At 32.6% G+C, this 26,513-nt stretch overlaps 1 long non-coding RNA gene across 3 annotated transcripts in view; it reads right to left on the bottom strand.

Moving 5' to 3' along the window:
* Window positions 1-6,114: 6,114 nt before the first annotated feature.
* The window catches only part of LOC143057640 (uncharacterized), a 31,290-nt gene continuing 10,891 nt past the window's right edge, over window positions 6,115-26,513 (bottom strand). The window contains exons 1-4 of one of the 3 annotated variants that reach the window (XR_012972764.1): window positions 24,783-25,078; window positions 13,847-16,456; window positions 12,555-12,639; window positions 6,115-6,458 (exon numbers count right to left, since the gene is read on the bottom strand). This is a non-coding gene — a long non-coding RNA (uncharacterized LOC143057640). Of the gene's footprint in view, window positions 6,459-12,554; window positions 12,640-13,846; window positions 16,457-24,782; window positions 25,079-26,513 lie in introns of those variants that run through there. The other 2 variants (XR_012972763.1, XR_012972765.1) reach the window with 2 other exon arrangements.

Raw genomic sequence — 26,513 nt, 5'->3', positions numbered from 1 at the left:
CTGTAAGCACGTATAATTTTTTCTTCTTCTTTTCTCTCGAAAAGATCAGATCTGCAATGACTAGAAAGAGTTAGTTTCAATCCCATAGATGTTCCCAAATGTATGCGGTTTGTACCCGCGCAGAATTTTAAGAACCAATCCTTTCGAAACATTATTATTGATCACAAATTCCCCATGTTTTTGTTTGTGATATCATTTCTTTTTATCAGAAGAATTCGAATTAAATATACTTTCATTGAGAAATTTTGCATTATAATTCACAGAAAGGAAAATAACTCAAATTGTTTCGAGCTGCCTCATCTTTACCATTTAGAGTTACTTTCCCTTGTCTTTATTTATCAATTAAAGAACGTAAGAAACTTTCAAAATTAACTCGAAAAGAACATAAGAAGGGAACAAGTTTTGAATGCTACAAAAATATTTGGATAGTTGATTATGAGTAGAAGAGAGGCGAAAGATACCAAAAGAATATTCAAACTCACAAGTCAAAAACAAACTAACAATGCCATGACAAAAAATAAAAAAAAAAAACACAAAACCAAAAACTTAAGACTTAGCAACACCATCAAAACCAGGGGCTCCAGGATGGTAAGCAGATCCTGCTCTACATGTGTTACCCGTCGTGTTTCAAATGAGCCTACTTTAAAATAATGACAGTGTACGGGTCTGTTCCGTGCGAGGAGTTTGGTAATCTCATAGGGACCAACCACGACCACGTAAGTCGATTCCAAAGAAAATATAATGCTCAAACCCTCTGATTCTTTAGGTGTGTACTCACGACAAAAAAACAGCTAATATGGTTAAAATTAGATATACATTTTAAAAAATACAATATGTAAAGTAAGTTGCTAACGATGAAAAAAAAGAACCAATCAAAAACTAATATTATTCTACAAAGGTGGAATTATAAATGTTTTATTACCTATAAAATTGGTCATAGGGGCTCGTATTCCAGTCGGCAGTATTTTCAAGTTGACTGACATGCGTTCTAGATTGTACAGCATCAACAGTTCTTATGAATTAAGCTCTTTTCATCTGATTTTAATAGTTTGTTCTTATGTTGGTTGTAACATCACTGTGCCGGTTAGGGGAGGATTGAGCCCTCACAAACATGTTTAACCCAGCCACATTCTTTATGTACCTGTCCAAAGTCAGAAGCCTGTATTTCAGTGGTTGTCATTGGTTCTTGTCTGATATATTTGTTTTTCGTAAATTGTTTTGTTATAAATAAGGCCGTTAGATTTCTCAGTTGAACAGTTTCATATTTCTCATGTCGGGCTTTTTATAGTCGACTATACGGTATGGGTTTTCGTGGATTTGGGTATAAAGTTGCGTCGGATATTTGATTCATGGTTTTGACAAAGTCTGCATACAAGCTCATAGAAATTTATAATTCGTTGAACATTGAAATTCGTGGTTCACCTGTAGTCTAGAATTCTACGAAAATTGGTGTCTTAACGAATTATAATGAATCCACAATAGTCTTGTCCTCATCGTGATCAGACGAGGCAGTCCAGAAAAGACGTAGGTGCAGGAATACATAAATGAGACAGCACACAAATGACTCAAACAACCAATGCTTTTCCCTAGCAGGGTTAAGACCTTTGAGTTTGCCTTCAGTAACTGCGAGCATTGGATTTCTTTAATAATGTATAACGAGTTATTTTTTTTTTTTTTTTTATTTTTTTTGTTACAAGTACCTGTTATACATAGAATTGAGAATTGAAACGGGGAATGTGTCAAAAAGACAACATCCCGACCAAAGAGCAGAAATCAGCCCAATGCCACCAATGAGAAAATCTGTACAGTTAAATTAGAGATGAGTGGGTTTTTATTGTATGACTCGTATATCATATCTTAAAGTTTTTTGTTTATTTGGAGAATTGGGTTTCAGGGGAGATTTTTTATCATTTCTGTTGAATGAATTGATCACTTTTAAGCCTGATAGCTGTGTTAAGTTTAAATTGACTTAAAACGATTTACAGCTAGACATATTGAAGGAAGTAAAACAATAACTTTGTAATTCTATCTAAGTAACGTTATTACTGGCATGATTTGGGATGAGTACCAAGCAAGTAGCTTTCTTCTCCAACAAATATTTTTCCTATGGTAAAATTTGGCCCATCGTCGCCAGAAAAATCCAGCGTTCCTAAGCGGACTTTGTGGAACTTATTTGTAACAAAATATAAAAATCCATTGTCTATGTGCATTCCATCTGCGAAATTCAAGGCAGTCGTTGGTGACAGCATTTGTAATGACCGCAGGTTAACTTCCTCTTCGCTGCCGTCTATATGTATGTCTTGTTTGCGATCCCATTTCAATATATCATTTATTTCTAAAGCAGGAAAAAAGAAGCTCCTTGTTCCGGAGGTCAGACTTACAGCATGGTGTTGACGAATACCTATCATTCTAACATTTTTATCAAATGTGATACTGTCAGCGGAAGGGTTTCTCAGTATACTTGTAGGTATTTGCCATGTTTTGAAACTAGCAACGGAAAAATAATAAACAAATTTGAAATCTGACGTTGTTGAAATACCATTTATTCCTCCCCTACTAAAGATCGTTTCTCTATTTACAGTTATATTACCTGCACTAACTTCACCTTTCATTGACGGATGTGAAAACAACCAAGATGTATTCGTAACCACATCAACAACAATAAGCTTACTTGCAATAGAATCGACAACATAGGCATACCTAGTTAATTCTTGATCCCTATCCAAAGTCAGATCAAACAGCATGGAAGATTCAGATAAAACCGAGTCTGGAAATATATGCCGAAACACTTCTTTTCTCGTTCTTATGCAAAATATTACAAGTTTTCTACGACAAAATCTTATGTTATTCACTTGGCCTTCGTCCAGTACCCATAGATAATTCGTATTTGGATCTATCTTAATGCCTGAGGCACTTTGAATGCTATTGCAATCTCCAGCTCTATTCAGTCTTAGGCTAGGAAATGGTTTTGAAAAGGATTTTCCATTTCTTTTTATTACTGTGTTCAGACTTGCTGGAATTCCGGGCTTAGATGTCCTACCTATAGTTGTAAAGATGCGTCCTCTTATCACATCCATTTCAGTAAGTGCAAGATTTTCAGGAATAAGCAACTTCTGGTCTATAAGCGATCTTTTCATTGGTGGAGGAAGATCATAATCAAGTGTCACCCATTCGTGTATAATTTCTGTTTTGCCTTCAATATTCTGTGCTGAAAAAAAAATGCATTTTCATTAAAGATCGAAACCAAAATAGTCATTGTAAATTCATTAACTGCATGTAATTGGGCTGATCGCATGCATTTTCTTTCAACAATAATAATCAATTTAAATTCATGCACATGTAAACTGATTTGACTAACAGCGTTTTGCTCCTCTTTTATTTTCTTGAGGTGTGTACACTATATTTTCGTTTCATGTTATGTATCAAAATTCTATAATCAAATTCTTTCTGTTTACATACACTTCTATTTTTCTGGTATAATTAATAATCAAAGCGCTAATTTTGCATAACATGTACCTTACTACGTATGACATTTACTATTAATTACAAGTTTCAGAAATAGTACTATGAAAATTCTTTTTGTTTATAGTGACGTCATACTACCTTGAAATAGAAAAATTAGTATTTTCTTTTTCGCGCTCCTTAAAAGAAATTATGCCATATCTTAAAAGGATTTAAAAAACACAAAATCAGCATCCTATAAGTAAAGTGGAGTAAAAAACTTTGTGTGTGTCTTTCCAATATTAGAGGGTAAGTATTTTTTTATAATTTTAAGCCATTTTTCTATATTCTTAATTTATTTTTTCCCGTTATTATACTATTTATTATATTTTAGCACACTATTATTCTCTATCATAAAAATAGGGAGATGTGGTATGATTGCCAATGAGACTACTATCTACCAAAGTTCAAAATAAGTGGATGTACTCTATTCTTTACTTTTTTCTATTCTTCTTTGAACAAGGTATTAAATAAAACTGGAAATCAACATCAATTCTAGAAAACCTCCATTTCTTCTTACCTCTTAATTTCATGGTGTTAGTTCAATTATTTTTTAATTTGATGTAATTACCTTTTTTTTCTGTTTAGTTGGTTTTTTTCATATTCAACCTATTAATTATGTTTTACATACATATTGTGCATTATAACTTACCTTAGGAAATAAATTGCAAAACTTGATAGTATGGCTTAACCTTTTCATGATTTGTAAACATGAAAACTTAGAAACTAAGCTTACTCCATGCATGCATGGACGAAGGTAACTAACGTTAACTTAGTCCATGCATGCATGGACTAACACAACAGACTTAGTCCATGCATGCATGGACGAAGGCAACCAAGGCTAACTTAGTCCATGCTTGCATGGACGAAGGCAACTAAAATTAACTTTTTTAAAGTTTAAAAAATTTATAAATGCAAAATATTTCAAAAAAATCAAATTTTTCAAAATTAAAAAAAAACAAAAAATATTTTAAAAATTTTTCTTTTAAAATTTAATTCTTATAAAAATAAATGAAAAAAACATGAAAAATTTACAAAATTATTTTTTTCTCCAAAATGCTGAAAAAAGTTAAAATTCCATTTTTTTTTTCAAAATTAAACAAAAAGAAGAAAAAAATGGTTAATTATCACCACCAGATATAGGTACCCTTGGATATAGGTATAAATGCCACATGAGAATATTCACGTCTGCCAAAAGATTGGAATGTGTTCACATTTCATTTCAATGGTAAAAACTCTTCACTGAACAGATCAGTTGGAGACGGTCAGTTGGAGGTGATTTGTTTAACATAACCTGGACAGTAGCTGCAATTAGTTCCTGAAAGTTCCTAATCATTTAGTAGTGGTAAGTGTTATTTTAGTTTATTGTTATTATATCTGTAATAAACATGTTTAATCAGTTTAATTGAGGTCTGGAGCTGGCATGTCAGTTAACTGCTAGTAGTCTGTTGTTATTTATGTATTATTGTCATTTTATTAATTTCTTTTGTTACATCTTTTGACATCGGACTCGGACTTCTCTTGAACTGAATTTTAATGTGCGTATTGTTATTCTTTTACTTTTCTACATTGGCTAGAGGTATAGGGAGAGGGTTGAGATCTCATAAACATGTTTAACCCCGCCGCAATTTTGCGCCTGTCCCAAGTCAGGAGCCTCTGGCCTTTGTTAGTCTTGTATGATTTTAAATTTTAGTTTCTTGTGTATAATTCAGAGTTTAGTATGACATCCATTATCACTGTACTATTATGCATATTTTAGGGGCCAGCTGAAGGACACCTACGGGTGCGGGAATTCTCGCTACATTGAAGACCCATTGGTTGCCTTCGGCTGTTGTTTTCTCTATGGTCGGGTGGTTGTCGCTTTGACATATTCACCATTTCCTTTCTCAATTTTATTTGTTGCACTATGATTTTTGCCTTTGTCTCAATAGCAGCTAACTTTTTGTATATATTGTACATGTACATGCAAGTCGTCAAAACATCAACCCAAAAATGTAAGATCTGTAAGTTTGCTTTCGCAATTTTTTTGTTCTTCCCATGCCGGAATTCTAACCCATGTTACTGAGATATTGTGACACCAAATCTGTACAATTTTTAAACACCAGAGAAGAGCAGATGATTTAAACACTTTTGTGTAATCCAGCATTATATAAGATGTTTTTGTGTCTAATGTTATAGTGCAGTTTGAGCATTCAAAAACATGTTCATTATGTCAACTGGTTGTGTTTGGTTGCTGTCTGCCATATTAAATGGATTTCCTTTTTTTTTTGTTTTTTTGCTTAAATTTGTCTATTAGCTTTCTCTTTTGAAATTAAAAGAAAACAGTTCACAAATTAGGTGTGCTGGGCTTATTCTAATTAACCTTCATCAGAAACATACAAACAAAAATTTGACAGCAAATGATGTAGATACCATTATCTTGGGACTTAATAAGCCCATGTATAACAATCTTTAAATTAAGGCTTTTGCTTATTGTTGAAGACTTCAGGTGACCTGTACTTGTTTACATCAGTGCCATATTATAATGGGCTAGTAGTTGTCTCAATTGCAATCATTCCATGTATCCTTGCTTTTGTATCATTTAAAGACTTCAATTCTTAAATCATTTAAGGTAACACATTTTAATTTCAAAACATTCAACAGATATTTCCAAATAACAAATTTTGTAAACAACAGATATAATTGGTAACTGGTAATTATTTTACAGTCAATATGTTTTTATATTTATCAAGAGGCATCATAATCATGTTCATTAAATTCTTTCCTTGTCAGACTGTTACTGATCTCAAAACCAGTGAAAATTGCAAGTAGCTTTTAGTTTCTAGCAGTACTATTTTGATAAGATGTGTAATTTTTCGTCATTTCTTTTGATGTTCTGTCATAATCAGTCAGACTATTTCACCAAGATGTTTTCAAATTCTCCTAGTACTTCAAAGTGCTCTTTTTTCAATAATAATCTGAAATACACAAAATCAACAGGTTAGTAACTTCATAATGTACAAACTTTAACATGTCAGATTAATATGATTAAGAAAATGATGTGCAGCGCAGCCTTGTTATTTGACTGACCAGTTGGTGCATGTTTGGACACAATATTCAAGCTTGATAGACTGTCTGTATTTGGATTTTGATCAAAATTATGAGAAAAAAAATCCCCCCTCCCCCAATTTTTTTCAACCCCCTTTCAGTAATTACCCCAAAACTTAATCCCATCCTTTTCCTTTGTGGTATGGTACTTTGAAGTACAATTTTAAAGAAATCCATACACTTAAACACAAAATATTGTCTGGAAATTAGAAAAATGCTTGTTTTTGACCCCCTATTTCCTGAACGTTTGAGGCAATTACCCCTTTAAACAACTCCAGTCTACCCTTTGTGATATGGAACCTTGAAGAACAATTTCAGAGAGATTAGTACACTGGCACACAAGTTAATGTCTGGAACCTACAAAAATGCTTCTTTTTTGCCCCTAATTTCTAAACTGTTGGTACCATCACCCCAAAAATCAACCCAACAACCCTTTTTGGTATTAAACCTTGCGTAAAATTTCATGGATATCCATTCTCTTAAACTATATGATTATCCGGAAACCATATGTGTCGACATACATCGCTAACAACAACATCATACCATAATATGACTCAATTTTATTCTTCGAACTTATAAAGATCAGGACGCTGTTTTTTACTTTTTAATTGTTTAACATTTTACAATGGGGGGCTTTTATTTATAGCTAATTACAATATATATGGTAATTATTTTTGCTAAAGGCTGAAAGCAAACCACTGAACTGTCATTGTTCATAAAGATAGTTTTCATGGGCAATCTTAGCACATCTCTTCATTTTTACATGATGATCATTTTGAAAATCAGTCATTGTTATTTGTGGAAACCCTTCTTGGAATTTAGTGAAACTTGAATATATAAGCATTACCATTTTTATGATAAAAAAATTCAAAATATTTTCATTTCCTGTATCTACATGATCTAATTAATAAAGGATTTTAGTATTTTTGCAGTTAACATTAATCTGTAGCTTCTTTCTAGGGTTTAATATAAAACAAAGAGTGCACACGCTGAAATGTCTCGCCTTCTTTTGTAGTCCTTAAAATAAAGCTTTATTACAATTGAAACATAACCTTAACATTAACCTAAAAATTGACCACTAAACCATGAAAATGAGGCCAAGGACAGGCAAGGTGAGATGAACGATACAAGGCACACATCTATACAGCTAATAATTCTTCCATACAACTAATATATTTCCATACACCTAATATAGTTATTATAGCAGTAGACTTATTGCATATATTATTAGATAAAAAGACAAAAACTCAAAAACTTAACTTTGACCACTGACCATGAAAATGAGATCAAGGGCAGATGACACATACCAGCTAGAAATGTACACCTAACAATCATTCTGTTATTATTTCCATACACCAAATATATTAGACCTATTGCAAATAGTATATGAAAAGCAGAAAAAAAACACAAAAACTCAACTATAATCACTGAACCATGGAAATGAGGTCAAGGTCAGATGACACCTGCCAGTTGGACATGTACACCTTATAGTCCTCCATACACCAAATATACTAGACATATTGCTTTTAGTATCTGAGATATGGACTTGACGGTCACCGTTCACTGATCCATGAAAGGAGGTCGAGGTCAAGTGAAAACTGTATGACAGCCATGAGGACCTTGCAAGGTACTCACATACCAAATATAGTTATCCTATTACTTATAATAAGAGAGAATTTCACTTTACAAACCAGATGCTCCGCAGGGCTCAGCTTTATAGGACCACAGAGGTCGAACCCTGAACAGTTGGGGCAAGTATGGACACAACATTTAAGCTTGATACAGCTCTGAATTTGGATTGTGATTAAATAGTTGACACAAGATAGGTTTCTGACACAGAATGAATGTGGTCTAAGAACTTACACTTAATAAGCTGTTATCACAGAGATATGTATCCCCTTTTTGTAATTTTGATTATGCAATGTTGAAATTAAATAGCAATATTTTAACATGTAAGTTATGCAAATATTCATGTAATTTTGATAATGCAATGTTGAAATTAAATAGCAATATTTTAACATGTAAGTTATGCAAATATTCAAAGTCTATGAACAATGACTGAAGGTACATGGCTAAACAATCTCCATGGAATGAGATGTGCCAATGATAAATATAATACAACTGCATACCAATTACCATTGACTCATAATAAGTAGTTCCCTTTAAACGAACCTAAACACAAACATTAACTTTTAAACTATGTAAAAGTTTCAAAGTCAATGAACCATGATCAGGGGTGGGGCTATATAATCTCCATGAAAACAACACTTTCAAATGACAATAAATTTGCATACCAAATATCATTGACTTAACATTAGCAGTTCATCTTAAACTGATATTATCACAAACTAATACATGTAAACTAAGCAAAAGTTTCAAAGTCAATAGACCATGACTGAGGGGGCAGGGCCAAATATTTTCCATGGAAATGAGATGTGCTAATGTTTATAAAACTGAACACCAATTAACATTGGCCTACCACTAATGGTTCCCCTTGAACTGACCTTATCACAAACTAATACATATTAACTTAGCAAAATTATCAAAGTCTATAGACCATGACTAAGGAGGCGGAGTCAAAAAATCTCCATGAAAATGAGATATGCCAATGCTTATACAACTGCATACCAAATATCATTGACCTACCACTAGTGGTTCACCATAAATTGACCTAATCACAAACTAATACATTGTTGATGCTGCCGCCGCGGGGAACACCATACCTATGTCTCATTTTTTTACTCCGTCAAGGCGAGAAAAAAACTTATAAATTTTAAATTGGACATTTACCTATTATGGTCAAATATCCAAAATATAAATACATGGTTAGATTCAGCATATCATCATGATCATAGAACCCCAAGAATTCAATTTTTGATGAAATCAAATAATGTGCAATTTTAGTCCCTTTAGACCTCAAGAATGTCAATGTGGATCAATTTGATAACCAGGCCCTAATATTAAAATTCTAAATACACGGTTAGATTCAGCATATTAAAGAACCCCATTTTTGTTGAAATCAAACAAAGTTTAATTTGAACCCCGATTTGGACCAAGTCCATAATCAACAAGTGAAACTGCGAGCTACTGCTCACTGATGATACCCCCGCCGCAAGTGGATAATATTAACAGTGTAAAAATATGCAAGTGTTCGGTAAACAGGAAGTTGTCGAGTGATGAATCTGAAAACGCATCACACGGTATAGCTGACTTATAAAAATCCTGAAACCAAATTTCAGAAACCCTTGTATTGTAGTTCCTGAGAAAAATGTGACGAAAATGTTTAACTTGGTTATCATGTGTAAAATCATACAAGTGTTCGGTAAACAGGAAGTTGTCAAGTGATGAATCTGAAAACGCATCACACGGTATAGCTGACTTATATAAATCCTGATACCAAATTTCAGAAATCCTTGTATTGTAGTTCCTGAGAAAAATGTGACGAAAATTTTCAACTTGGTTATCATGTGTAAAATCATACAAGTGTTCAGTAAACAGGAAGTTGTCGAGTGATGAATCTGAAAACGCATCACACGGTATAGCCGACTTATATAAATCCTGAAACCAAATTTCAGAAATCCTTGTATTGTAGTTCCTGAGAAAAATGTGACGAAAATTTTCAACTTGGCTATCATGTGTAAAATCAGACAAGTGTTCGGTAAACAGGAAGTTGTCAAGTGATGAATCTGAAAACGCATCACACGGTATGGCTGACATATATAAATGTTTATACCAAATTACAGAAAGGGTGGATGTGTAGTTCCTGAGAAAAATGTGACGAAAGTTTCATGGGACGGACTGACGGACGGACTGACGGACGGACGGACTGACAGACAGAGGTAAAACAGTATACCCCCCCTTTTTTAAAGCGGGGGTATAAAAATCTAAGTAAATGCATGTTTAGATTCAGCTTCAAAGAAGTCCAAGAATTCAACTTTTGTTAAAATCAAACAAAGTTTAATTTTGGACCCTTTGTACCTTAATGTAGACCAATTTGAAAACAGGACCAAAAATTAAAAATCTAAGGGTGCTATAAACAGTTTCGTATAAAAAACTAGGGGTAATTCCCCCGACTAAAAATAGACTTGGAGGGAAGTCCCTTTTTATCAACATAATTGGTAAAAAAGTATCATGTTTTTTATATTTAATTGTAAAATTAAGTTAATTAGCTTCAATTAAAACAGGTTGAATGATTAAAATAATTTTTAAAAATTAGATTAAATACACATGTTTTAAGGGGAGACAAACTGTAAACATCCTGTTTTTTTGGCAGTGAAAAGTGCAAAACTTATTTGCACCCACTGTATCTCTTTTCGAAGCAGGCGAACGTAGCCTGAAGCATAAATTTTTAGAAAGACCAGGTAAAAACCTATGAAATTCATACTGTTTTGAATATGAAAAATGTGCATGTATCATGTCTGCATGGGTGTGCACATGGCCTGATTTCATGTTTTTTATGCATAGATTAGGCAATGTTTTTCCCATTGTCTCTGGATAAAACTTTTTGGTACTATTAAAAGTACAATTTATTTTTATTTCATTATAAACTAGAGAAAATTCTGATTCTAATGATATAGTTTTATACAAGTATCTTCATTAACATTAACACCACTAAGGGTCAATTATAGATGGTCCCTCAAAATATGACGTCATAGAAAAAAACTGTTGATTGCACCCTAAATACATGGTTAGATTTGACATATATACAAGAACCCAAATAATTCATTTTTTGATGAAATCAAACAAAGTTTAATTTTGGACCCTTTGGACCCTCATTCCTTAACTGTTTGGGACCAAAACTCCCAAAATCAATAACAACCTTCCTTTTGTGGTCATAAACTTTGTGTTAAAATTTCATAGATTTCTATTCACTTATACTATTAAAGTTATTGTGCAAAAACCAAGAAAAATGCTTATTTGGGCCCTTTTTGGCCCCTAACTCCTAATCTGTTGGGACCAAAACTCCCAAAATCAATTTGAAACTTCCTTTTCTAGTCTTTAACCTTGTGTTTAAATTTAATAGGTTTCTATTTACTTATACTAGTTATAGTGTGAAAACCAAATGTCTTCGGATGACAACGACGACGCCAACCTCATACCAATATACGACCAAAATTTTGAATTTTTGCAGTCGTATAAAAAACTTAACTTTTTTTATAAGTAGACACTCAACCATGAAAATTAGGTCAAGGACATTAGACATGTGACTGAGAGAAACTTGGTAACCTGAGGCATTTTGGTATATATTCAAAGTATGAAGCATCCAGGTCTTCATCCTTCTAAAATATAAAGCTTTTAAGAATTCAGCTAACTCCGCTGCTGGCCCCCAGAACATTATATATATGTCGAGCTTTCTGCAACAAAAGTTGCAGACTGGACAATAAGATGATGTGGTATAATAGTCTATTTTCACATTATCAACTTTTGACTCGGATTCTATGTTTTTTCAACAGGTTTTAATACCTTCTCTGTGGTAAGATATCTTGGTACTCTGTCACTACAAACACCCGAAAGAAGTAAATTCAAAAATATAAATGGTGCAATTTTGGGGGAAGGTTTACTGTTTTCTGATGATTTAGTCATGTATAGAAAACATAATGGCATATGCATTAAACAGTTAACTTCCCTCAAATTTGTTCCGATTAAAGTGGGTACATGTAAATAGGAAATTTGTCTATTGCCAATGACACAATATCCACCTTGAATGACATGGACATCAAATAACTGATACCATGGATACTGTGTCATACTTTCACAGATTTCTATGAAACTTTGCAGATGCTTTTATGATTGCATTTTTAGTTGTGCTAATGTCGATGGTATGTTTTAATATACATGTACTGCCCACTTTAAACAAATTTTATTGTTTCACATACAGTTATTACCATCTTACCCAATACATTTGATGCATACTCGAGGTACATGTATTAATACAAATATAAACATTACTTTAAATTTATGTTTACCTTCATTTGATATCCTTAATCTTCAGTCAAACTTTCCGACTCCTCAACCATTTTTTTGTCAACAGAGGAAATTTACCTCCTTTATCTACAATAAAATTCTAATTAAAACTAGACCTTACAAAAAACTCTGTGGCTAATTTATTAAATAATTAGGAGTTGACTGACAATTTCAACCATTCATGATACTTATTTGATGATCTTTTCTTGTTGATCATTTTTGCGACTTAAACTAAAATTTCTCTCCATCTATATGTTATTTGTTTAGATGACATCAAGTGATGGCTATAATCATTCATTTATAGGTCTAGGTTAGCTTTTAAGGGCATACGATACAGTTACAGAGGAGGTAATGACGTTGCTAATGCAAAATGTTATTTTCGCGACATCAAACTTTAACATACCAGAGAAAAATGCATTTTTCGACTGATTTTTATCATTCAAACTGAATTTATTTGAAAACGAGTTCATGGAACCCCATTTTTCAAAACAGCAATTTGTTTGACTTTCAATTTGCAGGGAGATTATGTGACCCAAATTTGATAAAACTTTAAATAAAGGATTTTTTTTAATTTTGATAAACATAAAGCCAAAAATGACATATTTTTCCTCAATTCATGAACATTTGATAAATACGAGTTATTTCGGAATAAAAAATGCATAATTTTTTAGGATACTTATAAAATACAGAAATTACCGATTATTTAAAATCATAAGAAACCTCAAATTAAAAAAAAATATGCATATGTTTTTTATAACTAAATGGTTAGTTTTCATTAAACAACTTATGTACATATACTTTTTTCTGATGAAAATTCTTTAATTTGTCCACATTTAGAAGAAGAGTACTTATTTTTAATTGCTTGCTGCCAGCAAGCAATTTGCCGACATATTTTCAGTATGCATAGTGACCCGAGCGTAACCCTCCTCGTAAAAATCTGGTGACCACAATACGCATGGATCTGTCATTGAAATGAACAAATATCTGATTATACATGTTAAACACGTGCTCAATACCCATGCTTTTTGTCATTTGTTTACTATAAGGTGACAATTGGTTAAACTCGGCTTCAAATCACGGCATTTAATGAGCAGCCATATTTGTTCAATCATAACAAACAGAGAGAGAAAAAAAATGGCGATTAATATATGATATATTTGCGAAAATAACGATAAAATCCTGCACATAGGTCTAAGTTTATGAATGTATACATCCATTGGTTCAAGAATTGGACAAACATTATTTTTCACCACTCACTCGTTTCATATGACTTTAACAAACTAGTGTCGCTCACCTTGGTCTATGTGAATATTAAACAAAGGACACAGATGGATTCATGACAAAATTGTGTTTTGGTGATAGTGATGTGTTTGTAGATCTTACTTTACTAAACATTCTTGCTGCTTACAATTATCTGTATCTGTAATGAACTACGTCCAGTTAGTTTCAGTGGAAAATTATAGTGAAAATTTACAAATTTTAAGAAAAATGGTTACAAATTGACTATAAAGGGCAATAACTCCTTAGGAGGTCAATTGACCATTTTGGTCATATTGACTTAATTGTAAATCTTACTCAGCTGAACAATATTGCTGTTTACAGTTTATCTCTATAATAATATTCAAGATAATAACCAAAAACAGCAAAATTTCCTTAAAATTACCAATTCAAGGGCAGCAACCTAACAACTGGTTGTCCGATTCATCTTAAAAAATTCTGGGCAGATAGATCTTGACCTGAATAATAATTAAACCCCATGTCAGATTTGCTCTAAATGCTTTGGTTTTTGAGTTATAAGCCAAAAACTGCATTTTACCCCTATGTTCTATTTTTTGCCGTAGCAGCCATCTTAATTGGTTTGCCCGGTCACAAAACACAATTTTTAAACTAGATAGCCTAATAATGATTCTGGCTGTGTTTGGTAAAATTTGGCCCAGTAGTTTCAGAGGAGAAGATTTTTGTAAAAGTTAACTAAGATTTACGAAAAATGGTTAAAAATTGACTATAAAGGGCAATAACTCCTAAAGGGGTCAACTGACCATTTTGGTCCTGTTGACTTATTTGTAAATCTTATTTTGCTGAACATTTTTGCTGTTTACAGTTTATCTCTATCCATAATAATATTCAAGATAATATCCAAAAACAGCAAAATTTCCTTAAAATTACCAATTCAGGGGCAGCAACCCAACAACAGGTTGTCCCATTCATCTTTAAATTTCAGGGCAGATACATCTTGACCTGATAAATAATTTTACAACTTGTCAGATTTGCTCTAAATGCTTTGGTTTTTGAGTTATAAGCCAAAAACTGCATTTTACCCCTATGTTCTATTTTTAGCCATGGCGGCCATCTTGGTTGGTTGGCCGGGTAAAAAAACACAAATTTTAAACTAGATACTTAAATGATGATTGTGGCCAAGTTTGGTTTAATTTGGCCCAGTAGTTTCAGAGAAGAAGATTTTTGTAAAAGATCATGGAGATTTACGAAAAATGGTTAAAAATTGACTATAAAGGGCAATAACTCCTAAAGGGGTCAACTGACCATCTTGGTCGTGTTGACTTATTTGTAAATCTTATTTTGTTGAACATTATTGTTGTTTACAGTATATCTCCATCTATAATAATATTCAAGATAATAACCAAAAACAGTAAAATTTCCTTAAAATTACCAATTTAGGGGCAGCAACCCAACAATGGGTTGTCTGATTCATCTGAAAATTTCAGGGCAGATAGATCTTGACCTGATTAACAATTTTACCCCCATGTCAGATTTGCTCTAAATGCTTTGGTTTTTGAGTTATAAGCCAAAAACTGCATTTTACCCCTATGTTCTATTTTTAGCCATGGCGGCCATCTTGGTTGGTTGGCCGGGTAAAAAAACACAAATTTTAAACTAGATACATCAATGATGATTGTGGCCAAGTTTGGTTTAATTTGGCCCAGTAGTTTCAGAGGAGAAGATTTTTGTAAAAGTTAACGACGACTGACGACGGACGCCAAGTGATGAGAAAAGCTCACTTGGCCTTTTAGGCCAGGTGAGCTAAAAACAATTTGTGTTTATCTTTTATAACAAAAAAATTATGTCTTTTCTTCGAAAAAAGAAAATACGGCCACATATCTGAATTTTGAGCAAATATACAAAATTTCGACCTCATTTTTCTCAAAAAGTAGCACATGAAGGTATATTTTTTATTACATATTTGATTTAATCAGGTAAAAAATAGCCTATGCAAATTTTCACGAACTTGTAAATACAGGATCAAAACTGTACGGTATGCCCTTAAGAGAAATTCAGCCCATTGTGTAAGGACAAGGATAAAATATTGATTATTAGAACATGCTTTCAGTAACTGCTATAAATCTCAGATTTGTATTTCATGTGTTTTTGTTTTAGGATTTTTTATTGTGCTTTGACTTTGTATTGATCTTAGAATTAAGCCCTTTTCAAATGGTTTATATAGTTTGCTAGTTGGAATGTTGCACCACTGTCATAGGTTAGAAGGAGGGTTTCGTGCCAGCAACCATTTTTAATGTTTTACAAACTCCATGTGTCTGTCTCAATTCAGGAGCTTGTAATTCAGTAGTTTGTTGCTGTATATCATAACAGTTTATCGTTCAATGTTTTGTTAATAAATCAGGCCCTAAGTTGTTCATTGGTAATTTCAAGTCCTTGATGTTGTATAGCTCATTGTTGAAGGATGTACAGTTACCTATGGTTGTTAATTTTTGTCTCACTGGCCTCTCATGGAGAGTTGTTTCATTTACAATCATACCACATCTTCTTATTTTTACAAAACATTTAAATAAGTATACTTCGCCTTAGAAGCTGCAAACAAACTGGTACAGTCCAAGTTCCTTTTCTCTTTGTTTCTTCAACATCATTTGTATGAATGTATCTGCAACATCTACAAGGAAAAATTGTTTCTGTAAAAATGATAAACGTACTTCAATCTTATACTTAATAAAAAAAAATGGGGTCACCGTTCACAACCTGCCTTCGAAAGAAGCATACATTTTTGTAAAGGTACCTTTTTTCTGTTGAACTAATAGCAGAAATAGAGGTACATGTAATACCGAAATAAGAGAACTTAATTACAGAAATCGCTCAAATTTTACAATAGTTTAGTTTAGGAACAGCTTAATTGAAAATAATAATAAAAAAAAAGGTCACGGATGAGTTCCAAAAATGGCATTTTTATACCAAAGGGAGATAATTTTGAGCAATTTTAATGATATCTACATTTTACAATTCATCTGAGGCCATCAAAAATTGATTTTTTTAAATTATTTTTGTACCATATGATAAAGTAACAACTCTTGCACGTTAAAGACACCCTTGTAGATTTCGAAAAAGAGTAGGCTAATGCCGCTACAAGGCAGCACTCGCACCCGCAAAGTGGAAAGGGATTGATATAAGTTGTAAAACTTGTTTCCCAATCCACTATAAATAAATATGTTTAAACTAAAGTAACAACTACTTAATGTAACAAATAAAAGAAGTAGGTAAGGTTCCGATTTTGGCCTCAAATTTCAAATTCATCTAACGAAAGATTTTGGACACTTTTTAAACTCTTAACTGTCTATTTCAATTGATTCAATTAGTTAATGTGAAAGATTTTGACTGACTTAGTCATTAAAAACGCTCAGATTCAAGCTTTCGTATGAAAAATCTATTGAATTTGCCAAAAAATGTCACTTTTCTGATGGTTTTTGTCAAAAAATGAAAGTGGCCGCATCTGTGTTCATCAACCTTTACATGTATATATATATTATGTATTATCATTAAATACAATTAAAGAACCTTAGTGAGCACACTCACATACCCCACGTCCCCACATTGTCATTGGAGAAATTAAATTAGTGTAAGAAAAAAAAATTGTATAAGAAAAATTAATTTCCTGCCAATATGCACATCTAAATAGTATGTCCTTATTATCTACAAAATTTCATGAAATTCTGTTGTGTGGTTTCAGAGGAGTTGAGATGACAAACTGTTGCAGAAGTACATTGAAGCAAATAAGTTCAAAGGGGCGTAACTCCTAGAAAAAAAATTGAATCACAATTTCCCGTCGATATGCAGAACTACATTGTATGTCCTTAATATCTGAAAAGGTTTCGTGAAATTCTGTTGTGTGGTTTGAGAGGAGTTGCCATAACAAACTGTTGCAGTAAAACATTGAAGTAAATAAGTTCAAAGGGGCGTAACTCCTAGGAAAAAAATTGAATCGCAATTTCCCGTTGATATGCACAACTACATAGTATGTCCTTATTTCTGAAAAGGTTTCATGAAATTTTGTTGTGTGGTTTGAGAGTAGATGAGATGACAAACTGTTGCAGTAGTACATTAAAGTAAATAAGTTCAAAGGGGCGTAACTCCTAGAAAATAAATTGAATCGCAATTTCCCGTCAAATATGCACAACTACATAGTATGTCCTTATTATCTGAAAAGGTTTCATGAAATTCTGTTGTGTGGTTTGAGAGGAGTTGCGATGACAAACTGTTGCAGTAGTACATTAAAGTAAATAAGTTCAAAGGGGCGTAACTCCTAGAAAAAAAATTGAATCGCAATTTCCCGTCAATATGCACAACTACATAGTATGTCCTTATTATCTGAAAAGGTTTCATGAAATTCTGATGCATGGTTTGAAAGGAGTTGTGATGACAAAAAACAGGACTGACGGACAGACGAACAGGTCAAAAACATTATACCCTCCGCAACTCGTTGCATGGGGTATAATTAACATTTCAATATTATAAATGAACACGAATAATTACAATATCATAATGTAAGGGGAAAATTTACACTTTCATTTAAGACAGAAACCGTCTAAAATTTACCAAAAAATCTAAAATTTTGAAGATTTCAGTAATTTAGCATAACTTAATGATGCTACATATGTAGTACCTGATATATGCATTGTATTGTCAAAAACATCCTATATTTATTTAGCAGAAGCATGCTACTTTCCAATAAATAGCTTAAGGATTACATTTTCACAATTTTGTAAAACTGCTATATTTTGTGGCCAAAAAGGGGTCTTACTGAATCTACTCCTTTGTAATGAAAAAATAAATGTTTATTTTTCTCTTAAATTTTTATACATGTACCCTCGAGCCTCCTTAGGCCAAAAAAAAAATAGGTGTGTTTCCTGTTGCACGCCCCAAAAAATTAGGGTCGGTAGGTAGGTATTTTTTTTTTTTTTTTTTTTTTTTTTTACTGGCCTGCTTCGGTTGTTTTTTGTGTATTTTTATAATCAGTTTGTTATTCTTTCAGGTTATTTTCATCAGTTCATTGTATAAAGTATACAAGATATGAATAGTCCATGTTCAAAAGTTGCAGAAGACTTGGCCAGGACTTCCAGCTTATAAAATTTTCAAACTTTTCAGAACTGATATATGCCATCTGTACGGGTCAGGCTATAGTCTTACACAGAAAGCCCATCAAAGTCTGTCTCAGCAAAGACCTGTTTTATAATCAGTTTCTTTCAGACAATTTAGTTCACAGAACTGATGCCAGCTTTTCTACAAATACCAAATATTAATAACATGATAGAGGGATGGGTGAAAATCTTTGAAATTTTGATTATATACTAGCTGTTTAAAAGAAAATCAATTACAAATCAATCGATTGTTATTGATAACACACTTTGACTGATGGCCATAGCAGAAGCCATGCCGTTGTTTGACTTCAATCTGTATCACACAAATGCTTACTGTATTAAAATTTTATTTGAAATCAAACGTTTAAAAGATGCCATTCAAAGGCTATACTAAACAAAAACCGTTTCCGGAAAAAAACGAAAAAAATCCGGATTTTTTTTTTTTTTTTCCGGGAAAAAAGTTAGGGTCGGCGCCAAAAAATTAGGGTCGGTCGGGCGACCGGAAACACACCTATTTTTTTTTTGGCCTTATTGTAACTTATAGTAGTTTCTGGTTTTATCATTGTTGCAGGCCATACAGTGACCTAAAGTTGTTAATTTCTAATGTAATTGTGTCTATTGTCTAGAGACAAGATTTGTCTCATTGGCAATCATACAGTATACCATATTTTCTTTTTAATTTGTTGACTTAATATTCTGAATATTTCAACACCTATTCACATATTTTTAAACTAGAAATCAATGGTGGATCTAGAAATTTTCATAAGAGGGGGCCCTTTTACTGCCTAAGAGGGGGTCCCTACTTGAGTCATTCCCTATACAATCAACTAAATTTTTCTAACAAAAGGTGTTGTCAGACCGGGCCACCTGATTCTGCCTATCTAGAAACATAATAGTGAGTTGTCTCATTGGCAATCATACAGTGTACCACATTTTCTTTTTAATTTGTTGACTTAATATATTTCTTAATATTTTCAACACCTATTCACATATTTTTAAACTAGAAAACAATGGCGGATCTAGAAATTTTCATAAGAGGGGGCCCATAGACTGCCCAAGAGGGGGTCCCCACTTCAGTCTTTTCCCCTTACATTATGATATTGTAAAGTCAATTGTAAAATACTGGTATAGATTTGAAAATCTTACAACTGAATTCATATGTTGAAATCATAATCTTTCAGTCAGTTTAATTGAAGTCTGGAGCTGGCATGTCAGTTAACTGCTAGTAGTCTGTTGTTATTTATGTATTATTGTCATTTTGTTTATTTTCTTTGGTTACATCTTCTGACATCAGACTCGGACTTCTCTTGAACTGAATTTTAATGTGCGTATTGTTATGCGTTTATTTTTCTACATTGGTTAGAGGTATAGGGGGAGGGTTGAGATCTCACAAACATGTTTAACCCCGCCGCATTTTTGCGCCTGTCCCAAGTCAGGAGCCTCTGGCCTTTGTTAGTCTTGTATTATTTTTATATTAGTTTCTTGTGTACAATTTGGAAATTAGTATGGCGTTCATTATCACTGACCTAGTATATATTTGTTTAGGGGCAAGCTGAAGGACGCCTCCGGGTGCGGGAATTTCTCGCTACATTGAAGACCTGTTGGTGACCTTCTGCTGTTGTTTTTTATTTGGTCGGGTTGTTGTCTCTTTGACACATTCCCCATTTCCATTCTCAATTTTATCAGTCTATTGAAAGATGCTTATAAATGCAGCCAAGAGCTTCACAAATCTAACATAACTTCTTCTGCCAGTTCTCATTTGCTAGTAGAAAAAGTTTTTGAAATTAAACAAGAACTAAAACATTTCGGACAATATAAATTTTTGAACATATCTAGCAAATTAATTCACACTAAATATATATTAGCAATTGGTATGCAAAATAAAGCTTCTGATAGAAAACTGTATAATAATGTGAAATTTAAGCTACAGTCATGCTTCAATGATTCCCTATATATAAACAGTGGCGGATCCAAAAATTTTCATAAGTGGGGCCCACTGACTGACCACGCTTCAGTGATTTCCTATATAAGCAACCAAATTTTTCCCAAAAAAGGGGGGGGGGGGGGGGAGGCCCCCTCCTAAATGATAAATCCGCCTCTGATAAACCAATTTTTTCCCACGAAAGGAGGGGGGTGTGGCCAAGGATCTGACTATGCATTGGGAACATGTGTACATGTACATTGTATTAAATATACTGTTCCCAGCTGACACCTTATATATATAGGAAGTGCCCCCTCCCGAGATTCCTGTTTATTCAATTCAATTCAATATTTTATTGGAAAGAGCTCAATAGAGGCGTGATCCAAATACAGATAATAAATAATATTAAAACAACACACAAATGAAATAACGATTCATGGAACAAGTCAAGCCAATTCTATGTATACAAATACATCATAAACTGATATTGATACCATAGACTTATATTTCAGTATTATTCTAGATTTTCATATATTTACTTAAAACACACAATATAAGATATTTATATATATATATGTATATGGACAAACTACTGTCAAGGATTATTATCTGATGAAACGGTATGGTGGTCTCTCAAATCAAGAGCTTCTTCATTATACATACAAATAGATTTTAATTCCTTTTCAGACATAGGATTTAACATTTTGGTAAAATTTTCATCCAAATTATTTAAATTTATATCATTAATTTTATATTTAGATCTAATTTTGTTATATTGCAGACATTCAGTCAAGAAATGAATCTCATTTTCAATTTTTCCTGTGCAAAATTTACAAAATCTCTCATTAGATGGTATTTTTGGTCTTGCATACCTCCCAGTTTCTATCGCTAATGAGTGTGCATTATTCTTAATTTAGTGAGTTTTTTTCAATTTATATATATACCCTTTCCTCCATTGAATTTTTTTTTTTTGCATACTTGATTCGCATAGGATTTTTTTGATAAAATGCTGAACATATGCTTTAAAGTATTAAGGCATTGCGAAAAACAACTATTTCATCAAATAAATTTGAGTCGGATATATATATATTCCTATGATATTCCTTTTCATAATGGATACCAATTTTATTAAGTCAACTGCAGACACTTTGTATTCAAAGTGTTTCAACTGAGGTACTACAAAGGCGTCAAAAGGCGTCATTATTGAGTAAGGGGGTGGCGTCAAAAGGCGTCATAATGGAGGAAAGGGTTAAAGGTACAAAATGTATTTAGGAATATTAAAATTTAAATATTCTTGTTGTTTAAATTTTACTAAAAAATAAAAGTTTACCACAGTGTCCATCTTTTATTTTAGAAAGTTCAAATATAATTTTATTTTTGTAGAAATCTTCTAGTTTCTGTTTGAAATTACTATTACAATGCTATTTTTTGCAATATATTTCATTAATTCAGATAGTTTATAAGACCATGAATTTTCTCTATTTGTGAGAGTTTTGTCCACTTCAAAAGCAGCCTTGAAAATTTCATGCGGACCACCAGACCATTCACCAATATCACTGAGACGCTCATAATATTTATACATAAGTTGATAACATTTAATGCGAATAGGTAAAGTGCCTAATTCACACCGCACTGCTAGATTGGAAGACTTTCCATGAACCACAAGAATGTTTTTTAAATATGGAGTTTTGTGTTTTGTCTAATTTACTTTTGTCTATAAATGCTTCAAAATTTGGTTTGAATTCTGATAACCATACTTCTGATTCATAAGTTAAAATAAGAGTTATCATTGAATTAAAAAGCTGGAGCCAAGTCTTAACAGACAAATTTTCACTATATGGTAGTTTTGACTTCAATGCAAAATATGCTGTTTTAGCTTTATCTAAGAGGCTTGACACTGCTTGTATAAATTTTCCAGAGCTATGAAAATCAACTCCTAAGTATTTATAACAATCAACAATTTCAATTGCATTAGAACTGTAATAAAAGTAAACGTTTTTTTAATTTACTTTTAGTTTTAGAGAAAATTATAATTTTTGTTTTCTTAAGGTTCAAGTCCAGTTTCCATTCAGTACTATGTTTTTGTAAAGAATCAAGAGAGTTCTGGAGACCATCTGCATATTCCGATATCAATTATAAATCATCAGCATACAATAAATGGTTCACTTTTTAACCATTTAAATTTACTGCACTAGTTAAGTTTGTATCTAAGTATTTTTCTATGTCATCAACAAATAAATTACTGTAAATTCAGAAATTATTGCGTGCATTTATTATTGCGATTTTGTCATTTTAGACTTAAATGCGATTTTAATTATAATGATTTTGAGAAAAATCCTGTTTAATTCATATCAATGATTTTAAAATGCGAGTTAAAATTATTGCGTTTACAAGTCTGTCGCATTTTTCGCAATAATCAAAACCTCGCAATAATTTCTGAATTTACAGTAAATAAAGTTGGACTTAAACTGTCACCTTGTTTGACACCCTGATTATCAAGAAAAGGCTTGGTAAACATATTTTGATATTTACATGAATATAAGGTATTAGAGTACATGTCATGCAGTATATTATAAAATTTGCCTTGTATTTCTTTATTTTGTAATTTTAAGAACATAGCTGATCTCCAGACACTGTCAAAAGACTTTTTAAAATCTACAAAACACACATATAGTTTCTTTTTACATTTAAACAAATATTTGTTTATTATTGTTTTTAAAATAAAGACATGATCTACAGTTCTGTAATTTTTTTCTAAAACCACCTTGATTTGAAAATAATAAATTATGTGTTTCAAGAAAAATCACCAAGTCGTTTTTGTAAAATGGATGTAAAGACTTTACCAAGACAGCTTGTTATGCTTATACCTCTATAGTTCCCACAATCAGATGGGTCACCAGATTTATAAATTGATGTCAATAGAGAAATGTTCCAAATTTTGGGGAATTTTTCTGAGTTAACTATCTTATTAAAAAGTTTGGTCAAAAGTAAAACTAGAGTGTTTGACCACACCTTTAGAAATTCATTAATTATCAAATCAGGACCTCCAGATTTTCCCTTTTTTAACTTCTTAATACAGTCTGATTTCTTTACGTGTAATAGGGACATTAAGGGATGTATTAGAAAAGTTGTGATTTTTGTTCTCTATATTTTGATTTGTATCAGTTGTATCATTATTACTTGAAGCAAGCAAATTTCTATAGTGAATCTCCCATTCTTTGGCAGAAATAGCAGGCTCACAATTATTATTCTTTTTTTTGTAATTATTAATGCTTCCCCAAAATTTTTTGGTGTTCTTTGGGTTTATCTCATTTATTTGTTTTATTAAGGAATGAAAAAAATACTTTTTTAATTTATTTTTCAATTTATTGTACTCTCTTTTACAGTTGCAATAAGTCAATCATAATTACCGGTAGGGGCTTTACCTAATTTATTTCCAAGGGAACGCACTTTTCTAAGGAGTAAGCAATCATTTGACATCCATACTTTTTTTAGGTTTTTCTTTTTTTTGTGTGTCTTTGCAATATGGATTTTTAAAAATTGCTTTAGGGAGCTACCATTTGATTTTTAGGGGGGGGGGGGGGGGGCTAGGATGAAATTTGAAAAAAAGGCCCCCCCCCCATAAAAATCAAATGGATAGCTTCGTTAAAGGAAACTGGGTTTTTTTGCAGCTCAAAAGTTTATTAGTCACAAATCAATGGAAAACAATTATCTGGCCATAATCGCGAACATTTCAACAAACTTCCCCATATTAATTCAAATAACTTACATTCTTAACATGACGGCTAAATATATATATATATCAGACCGAACGTTCCACGGAATCTTCCGTTGAGACCCCCCCCCCCTTTTTTTTCCAAACGGGTATTTTAATGCGTGTTTCCTTAATGGCAGTTTTGAAAGAGACATAATAGTAAGTGACTTTTCACCGAGAAAATTTAAGTATTATGCATTTTACGTATCAAATCTTATCAACACATCTTCATCTTCATCCTCAAGTTTCGTTTGCTCTGTCTTTACGGTCTCCTTTCGTACAGAAAAGTTAGGGCATATTACTACACGAATATTTATTATTAAAGTCGCAACATCCCTAGAAAGATCAATAAAATACAAATGTGTATTGATATCATGGTTTGTTCTACAAAGAACGATGAAATGTCTTGTCATTCTAAATCAAATTAAAACTCGACAGCGGACTATTTTTATGTGCATTTAGAACTTTGTTGACAGATTGCGATTCGTGCTCGCGCCCCCTAAAAAGGGGAAAGATTTAACTCAAGCTACTAATTACAGAGGCATAACAGTTACATCTGCTCATGGGAAAGTATACGAGTACGTGCTGATCGAAAAGGCAGGTTTAAAGAATATCAACCAATCAAACCTACAATTCGGCTTTACTGAAAGACTCTCACCTACTATGGCGGCACTGATATTATCAGAAGTATACTCAGAAATCAATGGAAAAGATTTATTATTCATAACAACATTAGACAGTCAAAAAGCATTTGATGTAGTCAATCATCAAATCTTGCTAGACAAACTCTACTATCTAGGAGTAGATATTGAATATTGGGATGTTATTGAGGATATGTACAATGGTGTCACATCAACTGTAAAATGGCAAGGAGACACAAGTCTCTCGTTTAGTATTGATCAGGGAGTAAGACAGGGTGGAATCCTATCTTCACATCTATACAAACAATACATCAATGAATTACTCTCTGAATTAGAAACTCATAACATGGGCATATCCATAGGGAATACTTATGCAGGCTGTCCTAGCTGTGCAGATGATATTGTACTTCTCTCAAACGACCAAAATGAAATGCAAGAAATGCTCAACACGGTGTATGATTACTCAAGCGACCATAGATTCTTAATCCATCCAGTAAAAAGCAATACAATAGTTAAAAGTGTCAACAAAAGAACTAGTGAAAGAATACAACAATCAACAGAAAATTTTACTTTAGGCGATAACATTATGGAATTTAAATCAGAAACAACACATCTAGGTCTTAAAAGAACAACATCTGAGGAAACTAAAATTAATATCAATGACAGGATATCACTAGCACGAAGAACTCTGTACTCTCTGATCAAGACTGGCGTTCATGGTACAAATGGACTCAACCCAAGAACTTCATGCAAGATTTACCAAGTATACGTCATTCCACGTCTTCTATATGGCTTAGAAACTTTAAATCTCCAAAACAAGGACACAGTAGCACTATGCAGTTTTCATCTTAGCACTCTGAAGCATATCCAATCACTTCCAAATAGAACAGCTACATCAGCAGTCTACTTGCTCATTGGAGCGCTGCCAATAGCTGCTGAGCTCCACAAAAGACAGTTGAGTCTGTTACACTCAATAGCAATGAGTCATAATAACTCAATACGTGAAATTGCATGGAGGCAACATACAGCAGGTCGACCAAATAGCTTCTTCAAAAGAATAAATGACATACTGGACATGTATCAACTCCCATCATTCAACGAAATAATGAATCAACATTACAACAAGCTTGACTGGAAAAACATTGTACGAACAGCTATTTCATCTCACTGGACAGTCAAACTAAAAGCAGACTGTGAAGAAAAATCAACACTCAACTTGCTATCAAAAAGAAACCTGAATATTGGACAAACTCACAACGTATGGG

This window comes from Mytilus galloprovincialis, chromosome 13 (genome assembly GCF_965363235.1).
Source record: "Mytilus galloprovincialis chromosome 13, xbMytGall1.hap1.1, whole genome shotgun sequence".
In the NCBI taxonomy this organism is placed as follows: Eukaryota; Metazoa; Mollusca; class Bivalvia; order Mytilida; family Mytilidae; genus Mytilus; species Mytilus galloprovincialis.
This window is presented reverse-complemented; position numbering and strand designations above follow the sequence as displayed.